The sequence below is a fragment of the Triticum aestivum genome, chromosome 7A, assembly GCF_018294505.1.
Source record: "Triticum aestivum cultivar Chinese Spring chromosome 7A, IWGSC CS RefSeq v2.1, whole genome shotgun sequence".
Classification (NCBI taxonomy): domain Eukaryota; kingdom Viridiplantae; phylum Streptophyta; class Magnoliopsida; order Poales; family Poaceae; genus Triticum; species Triticum aestivum.
The window spans coordinates 356,766,045-356,793,525 of record NC_057812.1 but is presented as its reverse complement, the minus strand read 5'-3'; positions in this window follow the sequence as shown (position 1 = coordinate 356,793,525).

The following is a 27,481-nucleotide window of genomic DNA, read 5'->3' as shown; positions in this document are numbered from 1 at the left end:
TTATTTGCCATTTCCATCTTGTTTTCCTCTCCCCCACTTCACCCTTGCCGTTTTATTCGCCCTTCTTCTCTTCATATTTCCATTTGCTTTGATGTCTTACTTGGCTCGTTTGGTTGGAATAGTTGTTTATTTATTACTAAAGAGAGAACCTAAGATCTATGGACCCTGATCCGCTTGCTAATCTTTTTAAGAGATCCAATTATGATGAACCAATTTCTAGTGAGTTTTGTGCACTAGATTATCTTTATGAAGTTTTGCTTGAAATTCGTGAATCTGAAAAATGTGATGAATTACTTTATGAAGCGATTCACGGTAGATATTTGAAGAAAAAGCATGATTGCAATGATTTCATTATAAATTCTATTTATATAAATTGTGCTAATAATATGCAAAACCCTAAGCTTGGGGATGCTAGTTTTGCTATGTCCTCTACTTGTTGCAATGATCATGACTGGGGTGATTCTTCTTATGATCTTGAAAATTTATTTAAGCCCCATGATGAATATGAGATTGATAATAATGTTTGCAATATTATTTAAAGTGGGTTTGGAAGAGTTTCAACTTTAGATCCCACATATTTGGAGAACGTTCAATCTTATGAAATTTTTGATAAAAGTGGGTTTGGAGAGGTCATGACTTCAGTTAATGTTAATCCCACTATTTTGGAATAGTGTCAACTTTGCATGCATCTGGATCGTGTTGAAAATATTTTATGTGATAGCTATTTTGTTGAATTTTCTTATGATACTACATATAATTATTATGAGAGAGGAAAATATGGTGGTAGAAACTTTCATGTTACTAAATTACCTCTCGTTATGTTGAGATTGCTATTGTTTCTTTCTGCTTCCTTGCATATGCTAGTTTTTGCTTGCCTTGAAAATTTGTTTGCCTATAAGATGCCTATGCATAGTAAGTATGTTAGACTTAGATGTGTATGTCACGTGTTTTATGATGCTCTCTTTGTGCTTCATTTCTTGTCTTTCATGTGAGCATCGTTGAAATCTTATGCCTAGCTATAAGGCTTTAAAGAAAAACGCTTGTTGGGAGACAACCCAATATTGTTCCTTTATGTTATTCAGTAAATAATTTATCTAGCCTCTATTTTGTTTGTGTTTTTTGTGTTTAATTAGTGTTTGTGCCAAGTAGAACCGTTGAGCTGACTTGGGGAAAGTCTTTTTGATCTTGCTGTAAAAAACAGAAACTTTAGCGCTCACGAGAATTGCTGCCATTTTTATTTGGAAAGTGATATTTAGTTAATTATTTTTGCAGATGATTAATAGATAAATTAATCATGTCCAGAAATTTATTTTAGAATTTTTGTTGTTCCATAAGTTTGCGTTAGCTACAGATTACTACAGACTGTTCAGTTTTTGAAAGATTATGTTTTTCGTGTGTTGTTTGCTTATTTTGATGAATCTATGGCTAGTAAAATAGTTTATAAACCATAGAGAAATTGGAATACAGTAGGTTTAACACCATTATAAATATTGAATGAGTTCATTACAGTACCTTGAAGTGGTGTTTTGTTTTCTTTCGCTAACGGAGCTCACGAGATTTTCTACTTTGAGTTTTGTGTTGTGAAGTTTTCAAGTTTTGGGTAAAAGATTTGATGGATTATGGAACAAGGAGTGTATAGAGCCTAAGCTTGGGGATTCCCATGGCACCTAAAGATATTCTAAGGACACCTAAAATCCAAAGCTTGTGGATGCCCCGGAAGGCATCCCCTGTTTCGCCTACTTCCATCGGTAACTTTACTTGGAGCTATATTTTTATTCACCACATGATATGTGTTTTGCTTGGAGCGTCTTGTATTATTTGAGTCTTTATTTTTTAGTTTGCCACAATCATATTTTCTATACACACCTTTTGAGAAAAACACTCATGATTTGAAAATTATTAGAACACTCTATGTGCTTCACTTATATCTTTTGGGTTATATAGTTTTTGCTCTAGTGCTTCACTTATATCTTTTAGAGCACGGTGGTGGATTTGTTTTAGAGAAACTATTATTCTCTCATGCTTCACTTATATTATTTTGAGAGTCTTAAACAGCATGGTAATTTACTTAAACGGGGAAATTAATCCTAATATGCTAGGCATTCAAGATTAGAAAAAAAATATTCTTATGAGTGTGCTGACTACTAAGCGAAGTTTGATAGTTGATCATTGTTTTGAGATATGGAGATGGTGATATTAGAGTCATGCTAGTTGAGTAGTTGTGAATTTGAGAAATCTTGTGTTGAAGTTTGTGATTCCTGTAGCACGCACGTATGGTGAACCGTTATGTGAAGAAGTCAGAGCATGATTTATTTATTGATTGTCTTCCTTATGAGTGGCGGTTGGGGACGAGCGATGGTCTTTTCTTACCAATCTATACCCCTAGGAGCATGCGCGTAATACTTTTTTTCGATAACTAATAGATTTTTGCAATAAGTATGTGAGTTCTTTATGACTAATGTTGAGTCCATGGATTATACGCACTCTCACCCTTCCACCATTGCTAGCCTCTGTAATACCGCACAACTTTCGCCGATATCATACACCCACCATATACCTTCCTCAAAACAGCCAACATACCTACCTATCATGGCATTTCCATAGCCATTCCGAGATATATTGCCATGCAACTTTTCACCATTCCGTTTACTATGACACACTCCATCATTGTCATATTGCCTTGCATGATCATGTAGTTGACATTGTATTTGTGGCAAAGCCACCATTCCTCATTCTTTCATACATGTCACTCATGCATCATTGCTATCCCGGTATACCGCCGGAGGCATTCATATAGAGTCATACTTTGTTCCAGTATCGAGTTGTAATCATTGAGTTGTAAATAAATAGAGTGTGATGATCATCATTCATAGAGTATTGTCCCAAAAAAAGAAGATAAAGGCCAAAAAAAGGAAGGCCAAAAAAGGGACAATACTACTATCCTTTTACCACACTTGTGCTTCAAAGTAGCACCATGATCTTCATGATAGAGAGTCTCCTATGATATCACTTTCATATACTAGTGGGAATTTTTCATTATAGAACTTGGCTTGTATATTCCAATGATGGGATTCCTCAAAATGCCCTAGGTCTTCGTGAGCAAGCGAGTTGGATCCACACCCACTTAGTTCCTTTTGTTGAGCTTTCATATACTTATAGCTCTAGTGCATCTGTTGAATGGAAATCCATACTCACTCACATTGATATCTATTTATGGGCATCTCCATAGCCCGTTGATACACCTAGTTGATGTGAGACTATCTTCTCCCTTTTTGTCTTCTCCACAACCACCATTCTATTCCACATATAGTGCTATGTCCATGTTATTTTGTAGGGATAACTTTCTTGGCCATGTAATTTTGAGAAGACATAATTGCTTAGTTAGTATGCTTGAAGTATTATTACTTTTATGTCAGTATTAAACTTTTGTCTTGAATCTTTTGTATCTGAATATTCAAACCACAATTAAGAAAATTACGTTGAAATTATGCCAAGTAGCATTCCACATCAAAAAAATTGTTTTATCATTACCTACTCGAGGACGAGCAGGAATTAAGCTTGGGGATGCTTGATACGGCTCCAACGTATCTATAATTTTTGATTGTTCCATGCTATATTATATTTTGTTTTGGACATTATTGGGCTTTATTATACACTTTTATATGATTTTTGGGACCAACCTATTAACCGGAGGCCCAACCCAGAATTGCTGTTTTTTGCCTATTTCAGACTTTCACAGAAAAAGAATATCAAACGGAGTCCAAACGGAATGAACCCTTCGGGAACGTGATTTTCGGAATGAACGTGATCCAGAGGACTTGGACCCTACATCAAGAAAGCAACCAGGAAGGCATGAGGTAGGGGCGCGCCTACCCCCAGGTGCGCCCTCCACCCTCGTGGGGCCCACGTTGCTCCATCGACGTACTTCTTCCTCCTATATATACCTATGTACCCGCAAAATACCAGATACGGAGCCAAAACCCTAATTCCACCGCCGCAACCTTCTGTACCCGTGAGATACCATCTTGGGGCCTTTTCCGGAGCTCCGCCGGAGGGGGCATCAATCACGGAGGGCTTCTACATCAACACCATAGCCTCTCCGATGATGTGTGAGTAGTTTACTTCAGACCTTCAGGTACATAGTTCTTAGCTAGATGGCTTCTTCTCTCTTTTTGGATCTCAATACAATGTTCTCCCCCTCTCTTGTGGAGATCTATTCGATGTAATCTTCTTTTGCGGTGTGTTTGTTCAGACCGATGAATTGTGGGTTGATGATCAAGTTTATCTATGAACAATATTTGAATCTTCTCTGAATTCTTTTATGTATGATTGGTTATCTTTGCAAGTCTCTTCAAATTATCAGTTTGGTTTGGCCTACTAGATTGATCTTTCTTGCAATGCGAGAAGTTCTTAGCTTTGGGTTCAATCTTGCGGTGTCCTATCCTAGTGACAGTAGGGGCGGCAAGGCACGTATTGTATTGTTGCCATCGAGGATAACAAGATGGCTTTATATCATATTGCATGAGTTTATCCCTCTACATCATGTCATCTTGCTTAAAGCGTTACTCTATTCTTTTGAACTTAATACTCTAGATGCATGATGGATAGCGGTCGATGTGTGGAGTAATAGTAGTAGATGTAGGCAGGAGTCGGTCTACTTGTCTCGGACATGATGCCTATATACATGATCATACCTAGATATTCTCATAACTATGCTCAATTATGTCAATTTCTCAATAGTAATTTGTTTACCCTCTATAATACTTATGCTCTCGAGAGAAGCCACTAGTGAAACCTATGGCCCCCGGGTCTATTTTCCATCATTTAATCTTCCATCAACAAGCTATTTATTTTGACGTTTTTATTTTTCTTTATTTATTTTGCATCTTTATCATAAAAATACCAAAAATATTATCTTATCATATCTATCAGATCTCACTTTCGTAAGTGATCGTTAAGGGATTGACAACCCCTTTATTGCGTTGGTTGCGAGGATATTATTTGTTTGTGTAGGTGCGAGGGACTCGCGCGCGGCCTCATACTGGATTGATACCTTGGTTCTCAGAAATTGAGGGAAACACTTACGCTACTTTGCTGCATCACCCTTTCCTCTTCAAGGGAAAACCAACAGAGTGCTCAAGAGGTAGCAACGTGCCTTCCTCTTTGCCTCCTGTTGTTACTAACATTTTGCAGGAGATCGCTGACGTCTTTACACAAGTTGTGCCACCGGGATTACCACCTATTCGAGGGATTGAGCATTAGATTGACTTAATTCCCGATGCTTCGTTACCCAACCGAGCACCATACTGTACCAATCCAGAGGAGACGAAGGAGATTATGCGTCAACTCCAGGAGCTGCTCGACAAAGGTTATATTCACGAATCCCTTAGTCCTTGTGTTGTTCCTATTATTCTAGTGCGAAAAAGGATGGTACATCGTGTATGTGTGTTGATTGTAGAGGCATTAATAATATTACTATTCATTATCATCACCCTATTCCTAGGCTAGATTATATGCTTGATGAATTGAGTGGCTCTACAATATTCTCCAAAGTTGATTTGCGTAGTGGATACCATCAAATTCGTATGAAATTGGGAGATGGATGGAAAACAGCATTTAAAACTAAGTTTGGATTATATGAGTGGTTAGTCATGCCTTTTGGGTTAACTAATGCACCTAGTACTTTCGTGAGGTTAATGAACGAAGTTTTACATGCTTTCATTGGATGATTTGTGGTAGTCTATTTTGATGATATACTGATTTATAGTAAATCTTTGGAGGAACATTTGGAACATTTACGTGTTGTTTTTATTGCGCTACGTGATGCACGTTTGTTTGGTAACCTTGGAAAGTGCACCTTTTGCACCGGTCGAGTATCTTTTCTTGGCTATGTTGTTACTCCACAGGGAATTGAAGTTGATAAAGCCATGATTGAAGCTATTGATAGTTGGCCGCAGCTCAAAACAGTCACACAAGTGAGGAGTTTCCTTGGCCTAGCTGGTTTCTATAGGCGTTTTGTGAGAGATTTCAGCACCATTGATGCACCTCTCAATGAGCTTACAAAGAATGATGTGCCTTTTGTTTGGGGCACTACACAGGAAGAAGCCTTCACGGTATTGAAAGATAAGTTGACACATGCTCCTTTACTCCAACTTCCTGATTTCAATAAGACTTTTGAGCTTGAATGTGATGCTAGTGGAATTGGATTAGGAGGTGTGTTATTACAAGATGGCAAACCTGTTGCATACTTTTTTGAAAAACTGAGTGGGCCTAGTATGAACTATTTTACTTATGATAAAGAATTATATGCTCTTGTTCGGACCTTTGAAACATGGCAACATTATTTATGGCCCAAGGAATTTGTTATACATTCTGATCATGAATCTTTGAAACACATTCAAAGTCAAGCAAAACTGGACCGTACACATGCTAAATGGGTTGAATTCATTGAGACTTTCCCTTATGTCATTAAACACCAGAAGGGTAAAGAAAATGTTATTGCTAATGCATTATCTCATCGTTATACTACGCTTTCACAACTTGACTTTAAAATATTTGGTTTGGAGACCATCAAAGACCAATATGTGCATGATGCTGAATTTAAAGATGTATTGCAGAATTGTGAGGAAGGGAGAACTTGGAACAAGTTCGTTCTTAACAATGGATTTGTGTTTCGTGCTAACAAGCTATGCATTCCAGCTAGCTCCGTTTGTCTTTTGTTGTTGCAGGAGGCGCATGGAGGAGGATTAATGGGATACTTTGGCATCAAGAAGACGGAGGATATACTTGCTACACATTTCTTTTGGCTAAAGATGAGATGGGATGTTGAGCGGTTTGTGGCTCGCAAGCTAAGTCATGACTCAATCCTCATGGTTTATATATGCCTTTGCCTGTACCTAGTGTTCCTTGGGAGGATATATCTATGGACTTTGTTTTAGGTTTACCTCGAACAAAGAATGGGTGGGATAGCATATTTGTTGTCGTGGATCGATTTTCGAAAATGGCACACTTTATACCATGTCATAAAAGTGATGATGTCGTTAATGTTGCTGATTTGTTCTTTCGTGAAATTATTCGCTTGCATGGTGTGCCAAATACTATTGTTTCAGATCGTGATACTAAATTTCTTAGCCACGTTTAGAGATGTTTATGGGCTAAGTTGGGGACTAAACAACTTTTTAATACTACTTGTCACCCCCAAACTGATGGACAAACTGAAGTAGTCAATAGAACATTGTCTACTATGCTTAGGGCTGTTTTGATAAATAATAAGAAAATGTGGAAATAATGCTTGCCTCATATTTAATTTGCTTATAATCTTTCATTGCTTTCTACTACTAAGATGTGCCCTTTTGAAATTGTGTATGGTTTCCTACCTCGTGCACCTATTGATTTGTTGCCTCTTCCATTTTGGAGAAGGTTAATTTTGATGCTAAAGAACGTGCTGAATTGAATTTAAAAATGCATGAGTTAACTAAGGAAAGCATTGGGCGTAGGAATGCTAAATATAAACTTGCTGGAGATAAGGGTAGAAAACATGTTGTGTTTGCACCTGGAGATCTTGTTTGGTTACATTTGCGTAAGGATAGATTTCCTAATTTGTGCAAATCAAACTAATGCCACATGCTGATGGTCCTTTTAAGGTGTTTGAGAAAATAAATGATAATGCATATAGCTTGAGCTGGCTGCAGATTTTGGGGTTAGTCCCACTTTTACCATTGCAGATTTGAAGCCTTATTTGGGTGAGGAAGATGAGCTTCCGTGAGAACGACTTCATTTCAAGAAGGGGAGGATGATGAGGACATCAATATCATTGTTACACCCACAGCCCCTGCTGCGATACATACTGGACCAATTACTAGAGCTCGTGCACGCCAATTAAATTATCAGGTACTTTCCTTTCTTGATAATGATTCTAATGTTCATGAGAATATGATACTGCCTAAATTGGATACATTTGTTTTGCGTACAAATGAAGGGCTTGACATGGATAAGAGGGATGAACACTGGAGCAAGACCAAGCATGGAGATGATGGCATGCGCAAGGGGATCAAGAACGGAGTTACAAGTGAAGATTTCAGGACTTTGAAGCCACCATAAGGAGTGCATGAAGCATTGGACGAAATATACAATATGCCACTTCATAAATTTCATCCAGAGGCTATTCTAGGTGTTGTGTCATCTTATTATTGGGCCAGGCCCATGTATTTTCGAAATACTTAAGTACAGGTTGTTTTTAGAGTCCGTATGTGTGGGGAAACAAGAGTTAGGGTTGGTTTCAGACCCCTCCTCCAAGGGCCACGAAATCCCCCCCCCCTCTTCCTCCATATATATAGCCCTTAGGGCGTCGTTTAGACTTTGAGTTTTGTTTAGATTAAAGTTCGCCATAGCTCCAACTTCGCGTACTTCATTTGTGTTCAACGACCAGACAAAGGCATCACAGAACCCCAACTTTGATCAATAAAGCTTTCCTCTTATACTAGCAATATCCAGATTGCAATCTTAGTTTCTTGCTTGTTCTTCATTTGCCTGTAGGAAACAGACCTTCGTGGTCAGGTTGATCGTGCTCCGGCGTGGTCAATAACCTCTCAAAGTTGGTTTAGCGATTGCTAAGGCGCGACGTCCCCGCTCGTTCCTAGTCGGATCATCAAAGTCGACTTCCTCCAAAACGATAGCCACCATCTCATCAGAAGACGGGACACCTTTTGCCTCTATCAGTTAGGGTTGGTTTCGGACCCCACCTCCAAGGGCCACGAAATTCCCCCCTCTCTCCTCCATATATACAACCCTTAGGGCATCGTTTAGACTTTGAGTTTTGTTTAGATTAAAGTTCGGCATAGCTGCAACTTCGCGTACTTCGTTTGTGTTCAGCGACCAGACAAAGGCGTCACAGAACGACACCTTGATCAATAAAGCTTTCTGTAACATCACAAAATTCTAAATTTTGTTATATTATAATAAATAGATAGATTTGATTGATTGTTTGATTGATTCAGTGAAATTGAGTGAAATTTGAAACTTTCTGAAAGTTAAATGAGAGGGAATAAAAGGACTTTCCCAAACTTCCATTTTTGCATTTATGATCTCCGTGAATTCAAATTCTTTTCACCACAAAACCCTGGAGAGAAGATGACATGACTTCTTCCATTTATTTAAATGAAAAGGGGTGTTAAAAATATTTGAATTTCATTTGAAAATATTTCCAGTTCTAAAACTTTAAGCAACTAAATGATTTTCATGAGAGAAGATAAAATGACTTCTTCAAAACATATGAAATATGAGTTGCGTGTTTCAAAGAAACTCAAATTTAAAATCCATTTGAAATTATTATTTTTCAATTTGGGTTATTTGAGTTTTATTCAAATTATTTTTCTCCAAAAACAAAATACATGGAAAATAGGGTAACATGATTCCCAACAATAGAAAATTGGAGAAAAATTAATTTGAAATCATTTTGGTATTTTAAAAATGATTTTTAGTGGGTTTTATTGAATCAGTAGCATTGTTTGATTTATTCAAATTTTTGTAGATTTTACTTAAATATATAAAAATGTTCACGTTGTAGAAAATCTTTTTCTGAATTTTTTGAAATATTATATGCCTATATAATACTTTTATTTATTTCATTTTTATTTTTCTTTGTCTGGAAAAATGTTTTTTAAAAAAACTTCTTAGCTAGACTGGGCCAACTAGGCCGAATCCCAGCCAGCCGGCCCAGCCCAGTCCCGCGCGCCGTCTCTCTCCCGAGCGGGAGACCTGCCGCCGTACGCCATCGTCGCCTCGGCGTCCGTGCCACCTCCATGTCAAATATGGTCTAATCCAACTCAAACATGTTTTTGAAAGTTTAAAATTTGAATTAGACCAGATTTGTATTCAAACTTCATTTGATCATAACTTGAGTTTTATAACTCCGATTGAGTTGATTCTTTTTGCAAATCGAAGCTCTTGACCTAAACTTTCTGATAAGGCCAAACACACATAATTTTGGTACTGTTATAAATTGTTTTATGTTGCAAAGAGTTATTTGCTTCATTTTGAAGCTTTCCGAACTGTCTTCTTCATTCTTCCCGATCTTTTGAGTGATTGCTTATGTGTGGTTACTATTGATTACTTGCGATAGATTGACCGGATTGTGACGAGTAGAACTATCAGGAGTTATGAGTGCGAATCATCTTCATCAACAGTACAAGGCAAGTTCACACTTTTATCACACCCCTTTATCACCCAGTTTTTATGCATTAGTTCCAATCCTCAAACATTGCATGGTTAGGATGTCATTAACATGTGGGTTGGGAAGTAGTTGATGAGGTAGAACCTATTGCCCTGTTACATTCAAACCCTTGGGAGTTACTTCTACGCGTTTCTTATATTGCTATGTTGTGCTCGTAGACGTGGTTTGGGTGCGTGAAATCCATGACAGATGTGAGATTGTTAATTATTGGTTCAACTTAAGGTGGCAACTTAAATACACATCTGGGTGGATTGAGGCACCTAGAGTACCCAGTGTTGCTTGTATTTTTGGAAATCCCGGAGTACCCGTGTGATTTTCCTATGGACCGCCACCCAGGCTCAAAGGGATCATAAGACTATTCATGCTAGAAACTTCCGTGTGCAGCCACAAGCTATTATGGGCTCTAGCATAGTTGAGTAAGTTGCGTGAAGCTCTTGAAGAGATAGACTAGCAGGTAGTGGGTTGTAGGTGGTATAGTCTATCCAGAGTAGAGAGCTAATTCTTCTAAAAGACTGTGTCTTGGTCATCCGTTTCACAAACACCAGGTAGTGCGAGAAATCCAACGGAGGAGATCGAGTCTTGTGGGGAAAAGTGCGCAAACCTCTGCAGAGTGTACAAACTAATCATGGTTAGCCGTGTCCCCGGTTATGGACATCTTGAGTCTCTGGTACTTGGATTATCCTATTGATCTCATCACGTCACTAAAATAATTTGTTGGGTTATTGATGTTAATTTCGGATTGAGTTGGAGGAACCTTCAGAATATTTTCAACAAACTTTGTAGTTAAATAAATTATATTCCTTTGCAGTAGGGAAAAATTGGCTTTTCGCAAAACATTATAACCATTGAGCCTCCACCAGCCAAATATGCATGTAGTGATAGCTATTATTCATCATTATCCTATGGTGTGAATTTTCCAGTACATTCAATGTACTGACCCTTTGTGGCTGCAACGTCTCATGTTGCAGGATTCTTACGACGAGTAAATGATATGTTAGGGTTACGATTTCTACACTCAACTTTGCCGTTGGTGTTGATGGAAATCCACAAACTTGTTGTTACTTCCGCTATTTGGATTGAGGTAATAGTATTTATGTTATTTTATACATGTGATTTACCTCTGTTATAAATCCTCAAGTACTGTGTGTGTCAGCATACCGATCCAGGGATGACACTGAAGCATAGAGACATGACCGTCTGAGGTCGGGTCGCTACACTTTCCTCCTATATTTGCAATATCCAGATTGCAAGCTTAGTTTCTTGCTTGTTCTTTGTTTGCCTACAGGAAATAGACCTTCGTGGTCAGGTTGATCGTGCTCCGGTGTGGTCAATAACCTCTTGGAGTTGGTTTAGCGATTGCCAAGGCGCGACGTCCTCACACATTCGTAGTTGGATCCTCAAAGTCGGCTTCCACCAAAATGATAGCAACCATCTCATCGAAAGATGGGACACCTTTGCCTCTATCAGATATTTTATAATTGTGTCGCAGGTGCCACAACTGAGATCAGTAAAAATGGATGACATATACATATACAACATGTACACCTTGTCTATTTTGTTCGCCACATTTCAGATTAAGCAATGCCGAGGACAACTTTGTTTACAATAAGGCAAGGAGGATGAGGACATGGAGGCCATACTTACACCACAACCACTACTACTATATCTATTGGATTGATTAAGCATAGATCGCGCATGCCAGTTATATTATCAGGTACTTTCTTTTTTGGTAATGTTTCTAAAGTTCATGAGAATATGATGTTGCCTAACTTCGATACATTTTTGTTGCTTACAATTGAAGGGCCTAGCATGGACAAGAAGGATGAACATTGGAGTATGATCAAGCATGAAGACGAAGGCGCATGCGAAGAGAACAAGAATGGAGTTTGTAGTGGAGATTTCCACACTTTGAAGCCACCATGATGACATACTAGAAGATGGACGAAATATACAAGATGTCCTTTTAGAAATTTCATCCATAGCTTATTATTGGTGCTGCACCACCTTATTTTGGGGCCAGACCCATGTAATTTTGATATACTACTTCATATGCTGTTTTTAGAGTCCATATTGTAGGGGAAATGAACCAGGAGGTATTTTAGTCCCACCTTGCCAAGGATGGATGAATTCCCCTCTCTTTTCCCCTATAAATATAGCCCTTAAGGCATCATTAAACTTGGGATTTGTTTAGTTAAAATTTAGCCAACGCAACTTCGTGTACTTCGTCTGTGTCCAACGACCAGACCAAGACCGCTATCGGATCCCCACCATACTCAACACTTCATCAATATTCAGAATCCTTTATCATATTCTTGCTTGTTCTTCGATTTCTTGCAGGAATAGACCTTTGTGGTCAGGTTGATTGTGCTCCGGCGTGGTCAGTAACCTCTCGGAGTTGGTTTAGGGATTGCTAAGGCGCAACGTCGTGCATGTTTGTAGTCCGATCGTCAAAGTTGACTCCACCAAATCGGTAGTTATCATCTCATCGAATGATTGGGACACCCCGCCTCTATCAATGCCATCAATCCTTTGCTAGGATGCCACCGCTCCACCTCATCATATGCCAGTCACTAATAAGTGTGGTGTCGAGCTCTCAAGTGGCTAGGTGGATCCTGTCGAGCACGTGGCAACTTGTTGGAGAAGAGAGTTACTTTATTGACACTCGTCTTAATGGTGTGTCACGCTAATAAGAGGTAGTTGGATAAGCGGTGCGGTAGCATTGTTGGGCTTCAACCTCCACATGCCACCTAGTAGCGCATTTAATGCACTTTATCCTAACAGCCAGAGTTAGGTATGATAGTACTGTTAGCTATCTAATCATGCTGAAATGACTATTTTGCCACAATGGTTGCCCCTTAAGCTATAAGAGGAGGCCCAAGGCAACCGATCACAGGGTTTCAAACTTTTGATCCCTTAACACTTGTACACGCGTAGCTGCTCTCCCCGAGGCACCCTTGCCGGACTGGAGTGCTTCGTGTCTTCATGTGCCTCTAGATCAATGCACCAAAGTAGGAGTAGGGTTTTACGTTGCAAAGCGACCCGAACCTGGGTAAAAGAGAGTTGTCCCTCATCGCGCTGCCTTATTTCTTTTGCTCTTTGTGCAATGTTATCATCCCCTTGCCGAACCACAAAGGGGCAACCCTGCCCCATAGGTGATCATGCTTCCTCCATGACACCATGGAAGGGAGATAGATCCTTGATTTTGAAGTTGTCGCTCACATTGTACTTGTTGCGTTGAATGTCAATTTGTAGGCATGGTTGTTGTAGCGTGCTAGCACCTTGAAGAGTCCATTGGCTCTAGGTAGTAGGTTAGACTTGCGCTCGTGGGGGAAGAGGTCCTTTTGAAGGTGTAACCACATGAGATCTCCAATATTGAATATTAGGGCATGCTTGTTGATGTTGATCTTGGTCGCAAGTCATTGTACTTGGTGCTCGATGGTGTGCCGTGTATCTTCATGCACCTTTTTGAGATAGCTCGCTCATCCAGTTGCGTCCATGTTGATGCGTTCTTGTAGTGGTAGTGGTAGGATGTCCAATGGGGACAATGGGTTGAATCTTTAGACGACCTCGAAGGGGGACTTGCTGGTAGTAGAGTGTCTTTCTCAATTGTACGCATACTCTGCGATGGGTAAGCATTCCTCCCACTCCTTGACGTTCTTCTTGATCAACACTCAAAGAACTGTAGATAGCGTCCAGTTGGCGACCTTTGTTTGGCTGTCTGGTTGCGTATGGTATGATGATAAGAAGAGTAGCTTGATTCCAAGCTTGGCACATAGTGTCTTCCAAAAGTAGCTTTAGAACTTGACTTTGTGGTCCGACACAATAGTCTTGGGCACTCCATGCAATTTGAAGATTTGCAACATGTGAAGCATTGTGTATCTTGTTGCAAGGAATGGAATGTGTCATCTTAGAGAAATGGTCCACAATAAGAAATACCGAATCTATTCCGTTTTAAGTTCATTGCAAACCAAGCAAAAAGTCCATACTAATGTCTTCCCATGGGTGATATGGAATAGGAAGTGGCATATATAGACCACGATTGAGTGGTAGACTTAGCTTTGCGACATGTAGAGCATGGGTTTGTGTAGCATGAGATGTCATGAAACATCTTGGGCCAAAATTAGTTTTTGGAGAGCGTAGCAAATGTCTCGTCCTGTCCAAAATGTTCCATAAGTCCTCCACTGTGAGCTTCCTGCAAAAGCAACAAATGAAGAGAAGACTCGAGGATACAAATCTTTTTAGCTTGCATTAGATAATCATCCTTGATATAATATCATTCCCAAATGTATGCGCGAGGCATTTTGCATAAGGAATATAAAATGAAACATCATGTGCATATAAGTTTTTGATGTGCTCGGGATGTAGGGTGGATCCCTAAAAGGCCGATCTTTCACGAAAGGAGTGGATCCCGCGTGGAACATGAAGAACACGAGGGGAAACATGGGGGAAAACACGAGAAAATCACTCAAACCAACAAGAACGATCACACATATGCTAGATCCTCAAACACATAAGAGATACATGATCCACAGTCAACTAAGGATGATACAAGTAGCACAATCTTCTCCGTGAGGAGGTCTTGAGTACTTCCCATGAAGGGGTCTTGAATCCGCTTGGGGGATCTTCTCCGAGGAGGCGCGATCTCCGAGGAGAACGTAACCAAGTGGATGAGCGAAGCTCTCACACAAAATGAACCAATCCTTTGCTAACCCTAGAAAGAAGGAGGAGGAGTATATATAGTCTAGGTGGACGAAGGGGTACATGGGCCCCAGCCCTACACTGTGCGTAGACAGGGAAGGTCGGATGTCCGGGTGTTAGGCCGGATGTCCAGGCATTCTCAAGGGGCCGGATGTTCGGGCTGTCGGGGCTGGCTTTGACGCTCTCTGGATGGAGGGTGCCGGATTTTCAGGCTTCTGGCCGGATGTCCGGGCCGGGCCGGATGTCCGGGCTGGGGCCGGATGTCGAGGGCCTGTAGGTGCTTGGCGGTGGGGAAGCTATTGTAGTGGATGTCTCTAGCGGCCGGATGTCTGGACCTAGGGCCGGATGCCCGAGACCTGGAGCTTCCTTCTTCTCCTTTCGGCGTTCCTCCTCATCCGTGGACTGGGCAGCTTGTCCGTCTTCACGTGCATCTTCGGGAGGGTCCTCTTGGTACCTAATCATGCACAACATCTCGGACATAGGTAGTGGCCATGTCTCGAGTGGATCATATGTAATATCACTAAGGAAAGAAGTCACATCGGTCTTGAGAGCTCTAGGTCTAGATTGTGTCATAGGTCCTCTCGGCACTTCGTGAGACGATGGTGGGTCCATGGGGATGACCGTAGGATGCTCCGCGTCATCTCCCCTCCCTTGGGAAAGATCCGACCTCAGATCGAAATCATCATCACCATGGTAGGGAGAGAGATCTTTGGATGTTGAAGATGTCGCTCACGGAGTACTTGTCGCGTGGAATGTCGATCTTGTAGGCATTGTTGTTGTAATGTTCAAGCACGTTGAATGGTCCATCCGCTCGTGGTCAAAGTTTGGACTTGCATTCGTGGGCGAAGCGATCCTTGCAAAGGTGTAGCCACACAAGATCTCCAATGTTGAACACCATGGGGTGCTTGTTGATGTTGAGCTTGGTCGTGAGTCATTGTACTTGGTGGTCAATAGTGTTCCTTGTATCTTCATGCATCTTCTTGAGATAGTTGACTCGGGCACAAGCGTCCATATTTGTGCGCTCTTGTAGTGGTAAAGGAAGAATGTCCAATGGGGACAATGGGTTGCGTAGACGACCTCGAAGGGGGACTTGTCGGTAGTTGAGTGTCTTGCTCGGTTATAGGCATACTCGGTGATAGGTAGACACTCCTCCCACTCCTAGATGTTCTTCTTGATTAGCACGCGAAGTAGAGCGGAGAGTGTTCACCTCCGTTTGGTCGTTGGTTTGTGGATGGTGAGCCATGGAGAAGAGTAGCTTGATTCCGAGCTTGGCGCATAAGGTTTTCCAAAAGTAGCTTAGGAACTTGACGTCATGGTACGAGACTATCATCTTTGATACTCCATGGAGGCGCAATATTTCCCTACAAAAGAGATTGGCAAGATGTGAAGCATCCTCTATATTGTTGCAAGGAATGAAATGAGGCATCTTAGAGAATCGGTCGAGAACAACAAATACGGAATCCTTCCCATTTCTAGTTCTAGGCAAACCAAGCACAAAATCCATGGTAACATCTTCCCATGGTTGATACGGAATTGGAGTAGGCATATAGAGACCATGGGATTGAGCTTTAGACTTAGCTTTGCGACATGTAGAGCATCGGTTGGTGAAGCGGTGGAAGTCGCGGAACATCTTGGTCCAATAGTAGTTCTTGGAGAGCGTAGCGAATGTCTTGTTGCGTCCAAAATGTCCCATTAGTCCTCCACCATGAGATTCTTGCAAAGGTAGAAAACGAAGAGAAGACTCGGGGATGCAAAGTTTCTTAGCTCTCATAAGATAACCATCTTTGATGTAATAGAATTCCCAAGATGTATGTGGCAAACATTTGGCATAAGGAATAGCAAAAGTAGGATCATGCGCATACAAGTCTTTTATGTGCTCAAAGCCAATGACATCCAATTCAAGTTTAGTAAAAATCATGCATATGCGAGAAAGTGCATCCGCCATAACATTTTCCTTACCTTTAATGTACTTGATGACATAAGGAAAAAACTCAATGAACTCACTCCATTTAGCATGACGCTTGTTCAACTTAGTATGACCCTTAAGGTATTTAAGTGTTTCATGGTCGGTATGGATGATAAATTCATGAGGGAGAAGATAATGTTCCCATTCGTGCAAAACTCGCACTAAATCATATAGATCTTTGTCATAGATGTGGTAATTGAGTTGCGCTCCGGAAAGTTTCTCACTAAAATAAGCTATGGGGCGCTTCTCTTGCATTAACACACCTCCTATGCCATTACCACTAGCATCGCAATGAATCTCAAAGGGTTTGTCAAAGTTGGGTAATGCAAGCACGGGAGCATGAGTAAGCAAATTCTTAAGCTCATTGAATGCGATATCTTGGGATGGTCCCCAACCAAAGGGTGCATTTTTCTTACTCAAAGCATGCAAAGGTGAAGCCATGGTGCTAAAGTCCTTCACAAGTCTACGGTAGAAACCGCTAAACCAAGGAAGCTACACAATTGTTGCAAGTTGGTTGGTTGTGGCCAAGTTTTAATAGCACTAATCTTAGATTCATCAACATGAACACCCTTAGAAGACACAACGAAACCCAACAAAACGAGCTTGTCAACACCGAAAAGGCATTTGTCCATATTAGCAAAAGGTGCTCTTTTCTAAGAGTTTGAAGCTCGGTCCTAAGGTGTGTAACATGATCTTTGAGAGATTTTCTAAACACAAGAATATCATCAAAGTAGACCACAACAAATACACTAATATAGGGTCGAAAAACAAAATGCATGAGGCGCATGAAGGTATCGGGTGCTTCAGATAAACCCATTGGCATAAAAAGCCATTCATATAAGCCAAACTTGGTCTTAAATGTGGTTTTCCATTCATCACCTTCTTGGATGTGTATTTGATAGTAACCACTTTTAAGGTCAATTTTAGTGAAAATCGTGACTCCGCTAAGCTCCTCAAGCATATCATCTAGGCGTGGAATAGGGTAACTATCACGCACAGTAATAGCATTGATAGGAGGACAATCGGAACACATGATATAAGTACCATCTGTCTTCGGAACAAGGATTACCGGGACATCACAAGGGCTCAAACTTTCTCGAACATGTCCATTGTTGATGTGTTGTTGTACTTGCCATTGGATCTCCTTAGTTTCCTCGGGGTTGACGTGGTAGGGAGCCTTGTTAGGAAGAGGTGCTCCGGGGATGAGGTCGATTCGGTGCTCGATGCCTCGTAGAGGAGGTAGACCCGGAGGTAGCTCATCGAGGAAGACATCTTGGAATTCCTGTAAAAGAGAAGACAACACTAAAGGTAGAGTATGAGAGGTGTTAGGTTTTGGTGCCTCGTCCTTGCACAAAAGGACATAGTGCATCACACTTGATGGGTTCTCACACACTTCTCTCATCTCACTTTTGGTGGAAAATAGAACTAAGTTTTTCTTGTCGCTCATCATGGAGGCACTCAATTTGGGCTTGTGGCGCTCACTCTCTTTTTGGTGGTTCGCTCTCTCACTATTCTATCCACGATGGGTTGTTTGCTTGTCGACGATCAGTTGGCTTGGATACATAGGGCGAAGTACGTACTCCTTTCCTTTTATCTTGAATATATAGTGATTCATTCGGCTGTTGTGGATGACACCTCTATCAAATTGCCATGGTTGTACGAGAAGAAGGTGGCAAACGGTCATTGGAACGACATCACACTCCAAAGTGTCTCCGTAAGCACCGATTTTGAAGGAGACTTGCACTCTATGCTTGACTTGGATGGTGCCAGAGTCGCTTAGCCATTGAACTTTGTAGGGATGTGGGCGCTTCATCTTGACCAATTAGAGCTTGGAGCACAGTTCTTCACTTGCTAAGTTATAACAACTCCCTCCATCGATGATGACCTTGACGGACCTTCCATTGATGTCGGCCTTGGTATGAAAGATATGGCATCTTTGGTCTTCTTCTTGTTGATGTTGAAGAGTCAAGACCTTGGAGACAATGAGAGCGGGGCTTGAAACTTCATCACAAAAGACTTTCTCTCCTTCATCTTTGTTCACTTGTGGGTGCATTGCCACTTGCTCAAGGGCTTCCATTTCTCCTTCACTCATGGAGTCGTATGTACCATCGTCGTTGAGGATAATGGTCCGCTTGTTGGTACACTCAAAGGACTTGTGGCCTAGGCCTCCGCATGTGAAGCATTTGAAGGAGCTTGTCTTGACGGTCTCATCGGTTCGGGTAGATGATGATGAAGCTCTCGGCTTGAAGTTGCTTGTAGTAGGATGATGACTTGGAGTTGTCGAAGTTTTCTTGTAACGCAACTTGTCTTTGTTGCTTGTAGAAGGCTTGGTTGATGTAGAAGGTGTTGGAGTCATTGAAGCTTGTTTGTTGGAGAAGCCATATGTCTTGGATGAGAACTTAGCATACTTGAAGTCATCTTGCACTGGACGTTCCTCTTTGGTAGCTTGATGCACTAGCTCGATGAGGTTCGAGTATGGTTGGAAGTCGGCAATCTTGTTGATAGGATGATTGAGTCCATTCAAGAAACATGCCATAGTTTGCTCATCATCTTTCGTGACATTGGCTCGTATCATAGCAATCTCCATTTCCTTGTAGTATTCTTCAACGCTTTTGGTTCCTTTCTTGAGGAGTTGGGAGTTTCTTGAAGAGGTCACGATTGTAGTAGGTTGGCACGAAGCATGCTCTCATGACATCCTTCATTTGCGCCCAAGTAATGATGGGTGGTTCACCTCTTGCCTCTCGGTCCTCAATGACTTGTTCCCACCAAATGAGGACGTAATCTTGGAAATTAAGGGATGCCATTGTGATCTTCTTCTATTCTTCATAGTTGTGCAAGTGGGAGATTTTTTCGACCTTCAATGCCCATGAAAGGTACTCTTCGGGATCATTGCTTCCATTGAACTTGGGCATGGTGAACTTTAGCTTGCCGTAGCATTGCTCTTCATTGTGTTGGGGTTGGGAATGATGGCATCGTTGTCGAGGAGGATTGTCTCTCACAACTTGTTCTTGTCTTGGTGGATTTCCAATGTCTTCTTGCTATTGTTGAACTTGAGGTTCTTGGCGAGGTTGTGGACGAGCTTGAGGTACTTGACAATGCACCCATGATGGGTAAATCCGTTTTTGAACTTCTTCGCCGAGCGCTTTTTCTTGTTCGCGCCTATGGCGGTTGCGATGGGCAACAACGTGATTCGTGTCGTAGAGTGCACGTTGCGCCTCAAGTTCTCTAGCTTCTCACAATTATTATTCTTGGCGTTGTGCCTCGGCGTCTTGTGCATCTTGGTGTAGACGCGCTCGCTCTTCTTCTCCTCGTTGGCGTTGTCATTGACGTTCTTGTGCTTGCCCGAGAGTAGCTTGGTTTTGACGATGTCGATGTTCTTGCGCACGAGCTTGCTCTTAAGAGTTGTTGTTGTGTAGAGGATTGCGGTTTGCTTGCCTCTCTTGGCGCGTGGCACGACAAAGAGTGTTTGATGTCGGTGTACTTGAGCCGGAGATGGTGTAGTCAGAGTGTCGACTTGAGTGGCTCTGTCTTGATGAGGACAATGTGGAGGAAGAGCGGTTGAGCAACAAAGCACGAATCTCGGTCATTCTTGTGTCATTCTCTTGCTCGTGGTCATCGAGCTTGTTGTCAAAATAGTCTCTTGTATGTTGCTTGGAGAGTCGCAAGTCGGCGGCTAGGTTGTCGATGCGTTCACTCATTGCTTGTTGCTCTTGATGAAAAGCACGTTGTGCATCAAAGAGGTGGCTCTTTGTGACGTAGGAAGACATGTCGTCGTCTTGCTCGATGAAGAGTGGGTTGGTAGAAGTACTTGGCGTATCCATCATTCCAAACAATTTTGTGAGTGGTAGAAGGAGAAGAACAATACCAAATGTACCTTGACCGAAGTTGAAGATGGATCGATGATCACTCCAATGTGGAACAAAGAAATAGCACAATTGGTACCAATTCTTGTCGGTTTCTCACACCTACACAAGTAAAAGCTTATGGTGGAGCTCAGTTAGGATGGTGGCACAAAATTTGATGCAATTGTTAGTGAGCTTTAATAATGTTGGAAAAGATTCACAACTTTGCATTACAACAAGTAGACCAACAGCAAAATATGGTACACGGAAACACACACGCAAAGAGATAAGTGGGGTCGTGAAACCAAGGATGAGCTAAAATGTGGAATCCACAAAAATGCTCTTTTTGCGCAACACTAGAGATATGCTAGCACGATTGCATAATAGGCAGATACCACGACTTGTGCACAACCTACTAAGAAAAAATGCAATGACTTCTATCCCAAGTATGCTCTATGTATGGTATTTCGATGATATGATCCAAGATGATCTAGTATGAGAATCTTAATGTAGTATGTTGCAATGGTTCTTGCTTAAAAGCTATTTGCTTATCTTTTCCTTTTGCTTAAAAGCTTGTTTGGCTCTTTCTCTTTTGAGCTCTTTTCTCATGCAATGTTTCATGAACCAAGATAGCAATTGTGTATGCGATGACAACCTGGTGACACAAAAAATTATACCAAAATATGCACCAATGATATGGTATCTATGCTATGGGAAGTATGATCACTAATGTGCACAAGTGACATTGCCGACAATACTCAAAGGCTAGTCTCGACGGGTAAGATACGCAAAATTGGGCTATGGTGGCTATCAATGGAATGGAAAAAATGATGTATCACGATACCAAGATGAGGTTACCATTTTTGCTTACGATATGATGAGCGGCGGTGATGTTGATGTCGAACCATACCTAAATAGCCGAAATACAATAGGACAAGGAACCGCAACTCAAATACTCAAAGCAAACGCGACCAAATTGTTGTAGTTGTTAGAGGTAAGCAATGGTAGTGATATGCGGAAGTGGTGGTGGTATGTGGAAGTGTATGTGGGTACCGGAACACAATTTGTAGAAATTTGGATGCAAAATCGGGCGATGGATGGAAGTGATGCTGCCAGGGGCCAGATGTCCGGGGGTTCAGGCCAGATGTCCGGGCTCTGGATCTGGGGACGAACTCCGCGTGGAAGAGGCAAATCGGGGCAAAATTTGGGGGATTTTGTGGATGGAAATTGGGGAAAAGACGGGGGAAAGCTAGATCTACCCGCAACACATGAACTCCGCGGATCAAATCCAAGAAAACTTCAGCACACTAACAAATCACAAAAAAATTGGGGGGCTTATTTTGTGGGGAATTTTCGAATTAGGGACAAAATCAACAAAATAAGGCTAGAAAACACAATGGGGAGGCTCCGAAATCGTGATCAATGTGGCTCTGATACCAAGATGATGTAGGGTAGATCCCTAAACGGCTGATCTTTCCCGAAAGGAGCGGATCCCGTGAGGAACACAAAGAACACGAGGGGAAACACGAGGGAAAACACGGGAGAAACACTCAAACCAACAAGAACAATCACACATATGCTAGATCCTCAAACACATAAGAGATACATGATCCACGGTCAACTAAGGATGATACAAGTAGTACGATCTTATCCATGAGGAGGTCTTGAGTTCTTCCTGCGAAGGGATCTTGAATCCTCTTGGGGGATCTTCTCTGAGGAGGCACGATCTCCGAGGAGAAGGTTGTTGGGGAACATAGTAATTTCAAAAAAAACTCCTACGCACACGCAAGATCATGGTGATGCATAGCAACGAGAGGGGAGAGTTTCATCCACGTACCCTCGTAGACCATAAGCAGAAGCGTTATGAGAATGCGGTTGATGTAGTGGTACGTCTTCATGATCCGACTGATCCAAGTACCGAACGTACGGCACCTCTGAGTTCAGCACACATTCAGCTCGGTGATGTCCCACGAACTCCAATCCAGCAGAGTTTCGAGGGAGAGTTCCATCAGCACGACGACATGATGACGGTGACGATGATGCTACCGACGTAGGGCTTCGCCTAAGCACCGCCACGATATGACCGAGTTGGATTATGGTGGAGGGGGGCACCGCACACGGCTAAAAGATCAACTGATCAACTTGTGTGTCTTGGGGTACCCCCTACCCCCATATATAAAGGAGCAAGGGGGGAGGCCGGCCGGCCCTAGCAGGGAACGCAAGGAGGAGGAGTCCTCCTCCTAGTGGGAGTAGGACTCCCCTTTCCTAGTCCCACTAGGAGGGGGAAGGAAGGAGTGGGAGAGGGGAATGGCAAGGGGAGCGCCCCCCTTCCTTGTCCTATTCAGACTCAAGGGGAGGGGCGCGCGGTGCTGCCCTGGCCGGCCCCTCTCTCTCCCCACTAGGGCCCAACAAGGCCCATTAACCCCCCCCCCCCCCCCGCCCCCCGGCACTCCGGCAAAATCCCGATTTCACCCGGAACTATTCCGATGTCCAAATATAGGCTTCCAATATATCAACCTTTATGTCTCGGCCATTTTGAGACTCCTCGTCATGTCCGTGATCATATCCAGGACTCCGAACTACCTTCGGTACATCAAAACACATAAACTCATATCACCGATCTTCACCGAACTTTAAGCGTGTGGACTCTACGGGTTCGAGAACTATGTAGACATGACCGAGACTCGTCTCCGGTCAATAACCAATAGCGGAACCTGGATGCTCATATTGGTTCATACATATTCTACGAAGATCTTTATCGGTCAAGCCGCATAACAACATACGTTGTTCCCTTTGTCATTGGTATGTTACTTGCCCGAGATTCGATCGTAGGTATCTCAATACCTAGTTCAATCTCGTTACCGGCAAGTCTCTTTACTCATTCCATAATGCTACATCATGTAACTAACTCATTAGCTACATTGCTTGCGAGGCTTATTGTGATGTGCATTACCGAGAGGGCCTAGAGATACCTCTCTGACAATTGGAGTGACAAATCCTAATCTCGATCAATGCCAACTCAATAAGCACCATCGGAGACACCTGTAGAGCACCTTTATAATCACCCAGTTATGTTGTGACATTTGGTAGCACACAAAGTGTTCCTCCGGCACTCGGGAGTTACATAATCTCATAGTCATAGGAACATGTATAAGTCATGAAGAAAGCAATAACAACAAACTAAACGATCATCGTGCTAAGCTAACAGATGGATCAAGTCAATCACATCATTCTCTAATGATGTGATCCCGATAATCAAATGACAACTCATGTCTATGGTTAGGAAACATAACCATCATCGATTCAACGAGCTAGTCAAGTAGAGGCAAACTAGTGACACTCTGTTTGTCTATGTATTCACACATGTACTAAGTTTCTGGTTAATACAACTCTAGCATGAATAACAAACATTTATCATGATATAAGGAAATATAAATAACAACTTTATTATTGCCTCTAGGGCATATTTCCTTCAGTCTCCCACTTGCACTAGAGTCAATAATCCAGATTACATAGTAATGATTCTAACACCCATGGAGTCTTGGTGTTGATCATGTTTTGCTCATGAGAGAGGCTTAGTCAACGGTTCTGCAATATTCAGATCCGTATGTATCTTGCAAATCTCTATGCCTCCCTCCTTGACTTGGTCGCGGATGGAATTGACGCATCTCTTGATGTGCATGGTTCTGTTGTGAAATCTGGATTCCTTTGCCAAGCCAATTGCACCAGTATTGTCACAAAAGATTTTCATTGGACCCGATGCACTAGGTATGACACCTAGATCGGCTATGAACTCCTTCATGCAGACTCCTTCATTTGCTGGTTCCGAAGAAGCTATGTACTCCGCTTCACACGGAGATCCCGGCACAATGCTTTGCTTAGAACTGATAGCTCCACCGTTCAATATAAACACGTATCCAATTTGTGACTTAGAGTCATCCGGATCAGTGTCAAAGCTTGCATCGACATAACCATTTACGATGATTTCTTTGTCACCTCCATAAATGAGAAACATATCCTTAGTCCTTTTCAGGTAATTTAGGATGTTCTTGACCACTGTAACGCCCAATATGTAACCTACCATATTTGTATTCCAACTCTTGCCATTTCTGGCACTAAGTTATGATATTCCTCGTTGTTGGGTTTCGTCTTTGTTTTGCTTTTGTCTTTGTCATGCATCTCATATCATGTCATCATGTGCATCACATTTTCATACGTGTTCGTTTCATGCATCCAAACATTTTCCCCGTTGTCCGTTTTGCATTCCGGCGCTCCTATGTCCTCTGGTGTCCCCTTTTGTCTCTTTTCATGTGCGGGTGTTACACGTTCTCGGATTGGACCAAGACTTGCAAAGCAGCCTTGGTATATTACCGGTAGACCGCCTGTCCAGTTTCGTGCCATTTGGACTTCATTTGATACTCCAACGGTTAACCGAGTAACCGAAAAGGCCTCGTGTGTGTTGCAGCCCAACACCTCTCCAAAGAGGCCCAAAACCCACCTAAAACCCATTCATCGTCTCGGCCGTTCTATCACGATCGCGTGGACGAAAACCATGCTCAATTTGGAGTCTCCTAGCTCCCTCTACCTATAAATATAGACCACCCCGAAAATCTCTCAGTCAAACCCTAACCTCTCCCTCTCCTCGCGCCGTCGGACAAAAACCGCCAGCCGGACGTGTCCGATCCACCTCTCCACCACCACGTGTCATCGCGCTGTTCGTCGGGGCGCCGCGCCCACATCGCCGTCCGACCCGCGCGCCGGCCCGCCGGGGCCCAGGCGGGGCCCTCCCGGCCTGGACGCCGCCCGCCGCCGCCCGGTCTCCCGTCATCTCTCCGCGCAGCGAGCTGCAGCGCTCGCCGCCGCCTTGAGCTCCTGCCGGCGAGCTCCGCTCGACGCCGCACCGCCCTCACCTCGTTACCGGAGCGGCCACCGGACGCCGGGATCCGGTGCCCCTCGTCATCACGCCCCCGGATCGGGCAGCCGCAGCTCCAGATCCGCCCTTCCCCGGCCTCCTTCGACCTCCTCCTCGTCTCTGGCCGCTCTCCGACGAGTCTCTCCGGCGAGATCCGTGCTGCATTGAAAACTGTGCAACCCTAGATCGGAGTGGTATATTTGTCTAAGTCCCCAGTTTTGCATATTTTAGCGTTTTTCATCATGTCATAACTTTGCATCTGTGGCTCCGTTTTGGGCATGTAGCATATCAAATTGTTCGTCTCGAGGTGTACTTCATTTCATTCCATTGCACCATGTTTATTTGAGTTCATCTAGATGCCCTAAATGCTGTTGCATGAGTGCTATGTAATGTTAGTTTCAGATTCTTATCATATTATGGACATTTGTCATTTTTGCCATGTTTAATGTGTGCCTCCTATGAACTTGAGCCCTACATGTGTTTTGTAGTATGCCATGCCATCTTTACAGAGGTGTATGCCATGTATTTTTGTGATCAATGTGGTGACTAACACAAGCATGCAAAGTAGCTCTCGTGATGTTGCTGATTTCTGGGACTTAGAATTCTTCTAAGTCATTTTCCCTGTTAATATTTTTATGCCATGTATTCATGTTGCTACAGAGTGATCCATGCCTCTTTTGAGCATGTTCAGTAAGGATGATTTTGAGATATTGTTATGCTCTATCCATCCATGTCTTTGTTTGCAATTATGGAGCAACCTAGCATGACTCAATCTTGCTCTACTTTTGCTATAAAATGTTTCTGGCAGATTGTTTACATGTTGCCGAGGTTGTTGTAGTTGTTACATGCTTGCTATGAGAGTGTTCTTGCCATGGTTAGCTTATTTATCATGTCCTCTTGCTGGGTATATGCTTAGTTTATCATGAAATGCCTTGTGGTGAGTGCATCGAGCTCGTAAACATGCCTATGTAAATCTGTTTTTGCCATGTTCCAGTTTTCTGCTAAGTATGAATGTGTTAACGAAACTTGCTATGTTCACATGGTTGCCATTGTATTTTCTGATCCCTTTTGGCTTATGGTCAGTAAGGGACTTTTGTTGTATGCTTTGTGTAGTTTCATGACATGCCTTGCTTTGCCATGATATGTTCCTGGAGCATGTTGTTATCTTGCTCTAAACATTGCTTCCTGATGTTAAATCCTGCCATGTTGTTATTTTCACCAAGTCTGTGAACCTGATATCTTTTGCACTTTTTCCATGCTTATTTGAACCTGCTATTTTGTGATTTAGCCGCAGCTCAGTGTTCATATTTTATCAAGCATCTTGAGTGGATCACTGCCATGTGCTTTGTTGTTATGTTAGAGTGCAATAGCTTATTTTTCTTGATGCATTTAGATGGCCTCGTGCTGTTAATCGCAGCTTTGTGCCATTATTGTTTTGCTTGCAATTTGCAAACCGTGCATTCGATATCGGTGATCTTTATATCGATTTCGACCGAAATAAACTCATCTTTCCAGAGGGACTCTTGGTTTTCCAAGTTGTGGCCTGGTTCAATCTTTCCTTTCCGAAGCATGCATATGCATTGCATATCATATCCCGCATATCATGCCATGTTTTGCATCATGTTGCTTGCGCATTGCACCGTGGTTGATTGTGTCTCCCTTTACTCGTGTTCTTGCTTTGGGTAGAGCTGGGAGACGAGTACGTGATCGAGGAACCAGTTGAGAACGTTTACGAGGATCAAGCTTACGTCAACTCGGAGAACTTTGCAGGCAAGATGACCATACCCTCGAAATAACTTCTATCTTTGCTTGCTAGATGCTCGCTCTATTGC